Raw genomic sequence first — 7903 nt, 5'->3', positions numbered from 1 at the left:
AACAAAATTACATTTTTAAAATAATTATTTAAAAAATATTCGAATGCCTTCCCATGAACAAATAACTGAATTCTCTATTCTTAAACCTGACAGTCTGATACTGCTCTGATTTGACTCCAAACTATGCTTCCAGCCTTATATTATTCAGCTCTTTCTCTGTTTATCCTCTACATCCAGGCCTTTACTAGCACCAAAAATAATTGCTCATTCTGCTCTTGCCACTTAGAATGTGTCCTCTGTTTTCTCCCATTAAAAGCTTACCCAATTTTAAAGGACCAACTTCAAAGCAGCCTCCTTTATTCATTTGCTCCAGATACTCTGTAACCCAATGGCTATTTAAGCTTCCAGCTTAAAAGAAAGGAGTTCCTACTGAGTGCCAGGAAATAGTCTCTCCAACTGTGCACTTACAGCATCCCGTTCTCTGTACATCCATTTTCTCATCTGTAAAATTATCGTTACAATGGTACTTTCCTCATAGGGGTATTCATTTTTTCAGATATTAAGTTGAGTACCTACCGTGAGACAGGTACTAACTTGGGTCCTTGGGGATACAGCAGGGAATGAAATAGACCAAGTCCTACCCTCATCGGATTTATCTTCTAATAAGAAAGACTTCAATGAAATATACTTCTAAAGCTCTTAAAACCGCACTTGGAACATAGTAGATGCTTGGTAAATGTTACTGTCACTATTCTTGTCACTGTTGGAGGTGTTGCTGTTTGGTATTTCTATAGACACATAAGGATACAAAAGTTCATAAACTATTAGATAAGCTGCTGAAGGTCAAATCGCTAGTAGGGAATTCCCACTCAGGTTTTCCTGATTCATAACATGGGTGGCCTTTCCATTGCACCAGGGCCCCAAAAGCAGACTGTACAGCACAACCATCCTTAGAGCTTCTCAAGTCCCAGTGCCAGATAAACTAAGTCAGGAATTGTTTAGATGTGCGAAGACTATTTTTTTAAAAACGATCCCAGCGGGCTGTCATGCACTGTCAAATCAGGGAATGGCAGCAGTATATTAAAACCTTTCCTGTGTTACTTTATTATGATTATTTGTAAATATTGAATCTATAAATTCACTAAAGAAAGGCTCCTTGTTTTCTTATTTATTTTTTTCTGCTTCCTCTCCTAGAAAAGTTTCTTATAAACACTCAGTAAGTATTTGAGTAATTAATTGCTTAATTATTTAATTAAAGTTACGCTTAAAATGCAAATACTCGCAGCTGTGGTACAAGAAGCCTGTTATGAGCTATCATTGATCTTACTAGGGACATTTATTAATCAGCTAAGAAGCAGTAGTTGAGGAGGAAAATCTAAACATCTGAGAACGGAACTGAGAAGGCTTGCACAGGCTAAGGTTCCCATTTTGCCCTGCCTATATTTCCTTGATATCTTCTGGTAAAATGCAGAAAATATTTTGCTAAAAGTCAGGAGATTCCTCCCCCCATAATTTTATTTCTTTTAAGTTGACACATGCCTGTCTTTTAGAAAATAGGGGGGAGAATCTCTGTTTTTAAGAAAGAAAAAAAATCCTTTATTCTTGTCACATCATGAACATGGAGTTTACTGCTGTACGTTAAGATTATAAAGCAAGATCCCAAAATACAATGACTGATTATTCACAGTAGACGTATTAAGTCAAGAAGCTTATTTTTTCTCTCTTTGCTAAGGCACAAACCCTGAGGCTATATGCATTTTTATTACACTGTACTGTCTTGGTTTCACTTGAGGATTAAAAAGACAGTCAAGGTACAGTGCATGTATCCTGATGGATTTCAGGATTTCTTGTTTAGTGAAAGGAAGAATCTCATAAAGTACCTCAGATTATTGCTCAGGGAAGTATACCTACTTCTGTGATGACCTAGAAATTCAATCTTTTGTTTCTCCTATAAAAGATCACATTGTATCTTGGAATTTTTTCACTGTAGTCTTCTGTACCATGTAAAGCCACATTTTAAAAACTGGCTTTAGTTTAGATTTGAAGTGAAAATAGTTCAGGGAAGTCTTATGAGTATTCCCAAACAGCCTTGGGGATGGGGCAAGGTGGAGTGAAGGGAGGCAACCAGGAAGAAGAGGAAGGATAGGTCAGAAGAGTAAAAGGAAGACTGAGGGAGACTGTGGAGACTCAAGTGTGAGTCCATGGCAGAGTTTGAACTCGAGTTCCGACGAATCTACACTGAGAAAGAATAGAAGTGCATTGCTCCATCTCCTGCCCTTTATTAAGAACATGAAGTATGCTTATTTATGCAACTTGTGCCTTGTCTTCTGATAGGCAAAGAAGAGAGACAACATTGTAGAACTGAAGTACAGTAGATGAGATCTTCCTGATACTGGTTTGGCAGCTCTGCTCAGTGAGAGTAAAGAAAGGTGAGCTGGGAGCTGGTAGAAGGGGCTCCTGGCAGACACGCTTCTTGAATGGGCGGTAAAATTGACTGTGAAGGGAATCAAGGTCAGGGAACTTTGGAAATGCTGCAAGGATGGTGTGGTATTTCGAGAGCATTGATTTCCTTGGTTAAGGATTGTTGCGTGCATACTTCAGCAAATTCTCCCTCCCAGCCTTCATTAAAAAGGTGTAGAACTAACTGGAAATCTACAAAATATATATCCAAAATATAAGGGTTCAGACAACAATGCTTGTTGATTTCTGGTGCTTTATCTTTTTTCATTTATCTTCAAGATTTCAACCTGCTTCAGTCATCTTTTAGTATGAAACTGCTAACTTCGATGTATGCTGTGTCTTTTTTCCCCCCAGATGATACCAGTTCTATTTTATCTCATTGATAATTATTTCAAATTGCCACTTCTGTTCCTTGGAAATACTCCTGTGTTCTAATACCAAGAGGCATAATTATGTAATTACCATGTGAACATTATGCTACTGTGGGCCAGAATGCCCCTAGAAAGGAATGCTTCAATGGCCCCAGAAAATTTCTGTTTGAGTGATATCTTCCAAATGTGGAATAAATAAAGCACAAGAATAAATAGCTAAAGCTAGAATGCAAATGATTTAATGTAATGATGTTGTAAGGTGAGAGCCACTTGACTTTAGTTCCTGTTGCAAATCATGAGATACATTAGGAAAGCTTTTAAAAGGGAACCTATTTTTTTAAGGATAAAATCTGCATCGAGTTACATCATTATCCAAGCAGAGTAATTCAAGTTTCTTCTTATCTTTTTGAGACCAAAAAAAAAAAAAAATGCAGAAGAAATGTTTCCTATGATCTCTTTCCTTCCTGTCACAATTTTCATAAGTCTGTAGATGTAATTAAAACTAAAGATTTTGACAAATGAGGCAGGATAGGAGGTTGATTGCTGCTTTTCTAAATTAAAATTAATGATACCCTTAAGGTACTTGGGTCTATGAAGTCAACTTAATGTTGATATAACCTGACTCCATTATCACAGAATGAGGCAGTTGCATAAGCATAAAAACCGATAAACAAACATCCAAAGCACATTTTAGAAATCGATGAGGTGAAAGCTTGTTTTCAACAATGGACAAAAAAAAACTTGCTGTTTGTTCTCTCTTGCTTTCCCAGATAATAAAAGAGTTTGGTGAAATTAAAGAAATAATGTTGCTGGAGAAGTGTTGAGATGGCACTAGGCTAGGGCTCCTGTCCCCACATCCTGCCTCACATTTCTTGCAGGGGTGCACAGCTACTTTATTTGATGTGTTGATCTGTTTGCCCCAGCAGTCTGTGCTCTCTTCTAGTGTGTTGTGTAGTACATAGTAGGGAGAAAGGGGGTGGAGGAGAAAGGAAAGGCAAAAGAGGGGATAAGAAAAGGAGTCGGAGATGAAAAGAGTAAGCACAGAAATATAAAGTGGAGGGGAAAAAAAGTTATGAGATAGAAAAATTTTAAAAGGTGAATTAATGATGGTCTCAGATTGCACATGTTCGTATATATGCCCTAAGTCACACAAAATCAGCTCATAATTTTACTCCTAGTCAGAGTGGGCACCATGTTAGCACTGGTTGCTTTCCTGTGATCTCTTCTGAAGTCAAACATAAGAAACTCTGCTTAATTTCTAAATATCCCAATATCAATAAAACACATAAATTAATTCAAGGAAAAAAGAAGTCAGTCAATTTTTGCATCGAACAAGCCCAGGCTGTTTTGCCAGTGAGGTATACCCATCACAGACCCTCATTCCAGAACTTATCTCAGATCTTTTTTTTTTTATAACAACTGAAAAGAAATCAGAATTAGAAGAATGGTGGCTTTTGACAGAAACAGATTACAATTAGTTAAAAGGATTTTAACTGATACTGTAATTGGTCTCAGGAGCGTTACCAAGGTAATGTTTGGGCATGTATTTATGATTGTTACATGTAATGATTTAGGAATAAGAATGAATTAGGAAGACTCTCCTACAGCATAGACATATGCCCACAGTAAACTGTACAAACAGCTAAATTTCAGAACAAAAACTCCTGAGTAGATTGTAGAGTCAAATTTGTGTGTGTATGTGTGGTTTGTTCACTACCATCACAGTACAGGAAGAGTTTTGGTTTTTCTTTTTTTTCCTCACTAGTGTATGTGTGAAGTCTGGTTCTGGTATGCCCATGGATATTTATCACGAGTCTATACAAACTGAGAGCCAGAAGTTCAAAATATACATGCCTAGTTACATGTTTTCCCTAGACTGGAGTAAACACGATTTATGTATGTAGTAACAGTAAGACTTAGCTTGGACACTAGGAAGAAACCATGTTGTCTAACATTAATGAACTGACAGAGCAGAAGAAAAAGTGGAAGCTCATGAGACTTTAAAACAAATTTAAGTATGAGGCATAATGTTGTTATCAGTCCTTTTTATTTCTTTTATTTCGTGGCATATTTAAAACAATTTTGAAGAAAAAAATGAAATAAAGCTATCCTTCAAAATACACAGAGTAATGGACTGAGTTTTGGGAAACAGTCACAGTTTGGAATTCAGAGTGTGTTATGATTAATTTAGTTGGATGAATTAATGCTCATTCATTATACCCAAAATTACACTAAAAGTCTACCATATTTAACTTAGCATACTTAACAGAACTCAAAAATTCATTCGTTCACTCATTTATTAAATATTTATTAAACATCTCGGTCGCGGCTCTGCCACAGGGACAGGTGTGGAGGGGCTCCCTGTCTGGCCGCTGCCGCCCCTGCCCCGGGCCCGGGGCTCCCCCAGCGCCACCGAGGGGCCGCCCCGCGGGACTGAGCGCGCCCGGAAGCTCGAGCGGAGGATAGAAGGACAAGAACAGAATTGCAGCACTGGCTGAAGATGCCCAGCCTACAGAGTCTGAGAAGGAAATTTATAATCAGGTGAATGTAGTATTAAAAGATGCAGAAGGCATCTTGGAAGACTTGCAGTCATACCGAGGAGCTGGCCATGAAATACGAGAGGCAATCCAGCATCCTGCAGATGAGAAGCTGCAGGAGAAGGCGTGGAGTGCAGTTGTACCACTAGTAGGTAAATTAAAGAAATTTTATGAATTTTCTCAGAGGTTAGAAGCAGCATTAAGTGGTCTTTTGGGAGCCTTGACAAGCACACCCTACTCTCCCACCCAGCACCTAGAGCGAGAGCAAGCTCTTGCTAAACAGTTTGCGGAAATTCTTCATTTCACACTCCGGTGTGATGAACTCAAGATGACAAATCCTGCCATACCGAATGATTTCAGCTATTACAGAAGAACATTGAGTCGTAAGAGGATTAATAATGTACCAGCAGAAGGAGAAACATGTAGTAAATAACGAGTTGGCGATCCGAATGTCTTTGTTTTATGCTGAGGCGACTCCAATGCTGAAAACCTTGATTGATGCCACCACGCAATTTGTATCCGAGAATAAAAATTTACCGATAGAAAATACGACCGACGGTTTAAGCACCATGGCTAGTGTATGCTGGAAACACCGGAATCCAGAAGCAGGTTTACAAACGAAGAGACGGTATCGTTCTGCTTGAGGGTGATGGTGGATGTCTGAATACTCTATGACCACGTCCATCCAGTGGGAGCATTTGCCAAAACTTCCAAAATCAATATGAAAGATTGTATCAAAGTTCTTAAGGACCAGACTCCCAACAGTGTAAGGGTCTTCTAAATGCTTTCAGGTACACAACAAAACATTTGAATGATGAGACTACCTCCAAGCAAATTAAATCCTTGCTTCAGTAAAGTTCTGGAATAAGCACCTGCTGGAGACAGAAGACCGTATTCTGCAATGACTGAGAATGCACAGTTTTTTAGTGATTGCAATTCCTATCTCATTTATTCTTGCTTTTCTTTCTTTCCTCTGTTCCTCTTCCCTCTTTTTTAATCATGTTCTTGTTCTTAAGACTTCTTTTCTGTGCCAAACTCAGTAAAGTTTCACTCTGAAGGGATCTTGGATCTTGTCCCTTCCACAAGCCACTGAGGCAGCTAATTATGCATTGCATTGGGGTCTCTACTGAGAAAAATTCTGTAACTTGAACTAAATATTTTTAAATGTGGATTTTTTTGAAACTAATACTTAATATTGCTTCTTCTGCATGCCAAAACTGCCTCTTCTGCTATTTAAAAACCCTCCATGACTTTGTTTTCTACTGTCACTTTTCTCATGTGCAGCCAAAATGAAATGTTTAAATTAACCGTGTTGTACAAATGGTACCCAACACGAACTTTTTTTAAATTAGTAAGACTTTTGTTTAAAGTTTTAAGTTTGCATTTTGACTTTTTTTGTAAGGATGTTGTGTGTTTAATCTTTATTAACACAGTTAAAAACTGTGATGTGTGCGTAGAATATTATGTATGCATGTTCATATTTTAAAAATGGCTGTTGATAAAATAAAAATCAGCTTTCATTAAAAAATCTCCTATGTACTAGGCACTGTGATAAATTAACAAGACAATAAAGCCTTTGTGAACAAGGAACATGCACTGTAGTAAATATCTTTTCAATGAATATAGAGACATTTCTTACTGGAACAAAGGAAGAAAGGTCTCTGTAGATGGCACATTGTCTATAGAACTTACCTGAAATGAGAAGACAAAGGAGAATAATATAGAGTTTTCATAGCTCTCAAACATCATTGTTTAAAAATTAGAATAAAACAAATATAGAAGAGATTTGGGCTTTGGTTTTTTTTCTAGATTATTGATTTAAATGTTTTAATCTTATATTGTAGACAAAATTGAATCTAAATGGCCTTCTTTTCTTTCTTTTTTTTTAACTTTGATCATCCAAAAATGGAAGGGAGAGAGGAAGGGAGGAAGGAAGGAAGAAGGAAGGGAGATTTTTTAAAAAACCTGTCAAGAATTTTGAAAGAGACATTAATCATTTAAAATATAGTTGTTATTGTAAATATCCGTGAATAAACTGCATGTTAATTCATTCAACTAGTATTAATTTAGCACCTGCTATATGCCAAGTACTGTGCTAGTCACTGAAGATGTAGTAGGGGAAGAAAGATGTGTCCCTGTCCTCATGGAGCATATTTTTAAAAGACCTTTTTTCCCTGACATGCTTTTACTAAAGAATTTCTGCAAACTAGATTATGAGTACTCATGGACCAGATGGCAGTTTTCTGCCCATCTGGAATAATTCTGAAGAGTAGACCCTCGTGTATCAATCAAGGTTTCTTCCAGTTCTAAACTTTCATGATCTATGATCTAATAGTTGAAACAGAATGTATGCTTCCAAAAATATGTTATACTTGTATTACTTTTTATAAAAGGAAACAGATATGGCCTATTAACTCAGAGGAAATTGGGTTCCTCCTGTCTGCTTAAATAATTCTATTTAAATGTCTTCATCTCTTCTTTCTGATCTCACCTTCTGAAACTCATTCTTACCCCCTCTATTCTCACTTCCTTTTCCTTCCTTTAATGACTGAGAAAAATTACTCATCTCTAACTGGCATGATAGTTAAAACTTTA

General features: G+C 37.2%; 1 pseudogene across 1 annotated transcript; it reads left to right on the top strand.

The window, feature by feature from the left end:
• The first annotated feature begins 5098 nt into the window (after positions 1-5098).
• On the top strand, positions 5099-6163 carry LOC103272456 (annotated as a pseudogene). Its single transcript, XR_002482648.1, has one exon. The product of XR_002482648.1 is annotated as a protein FAM49B pseudogene (transcript).
• The last annotated feature ends 1740 nt before the right edge of the window (positions 6164-7903 follow it).

This window comes from Carlito syrichta, unplaced genomic scaffold (assembly GCF_000164805.1).
Source record: "Carlito syrichta isolate Samal-C Ts95f unplaced genomic scaffold, Tarsius_syrichta-2.0.1 Scaffold312570, whole genome shotgun sequence".
NCBI lineage: Eukaryota > Metazoa > Chordata > Mammalia > Primates > Tarsiidae > Carlito > Carlito syrichta.
Note: the sequence above shows the minus strand (reverse complement) of the source record. Positions and strands in the feature narration are given on the sequence as shown.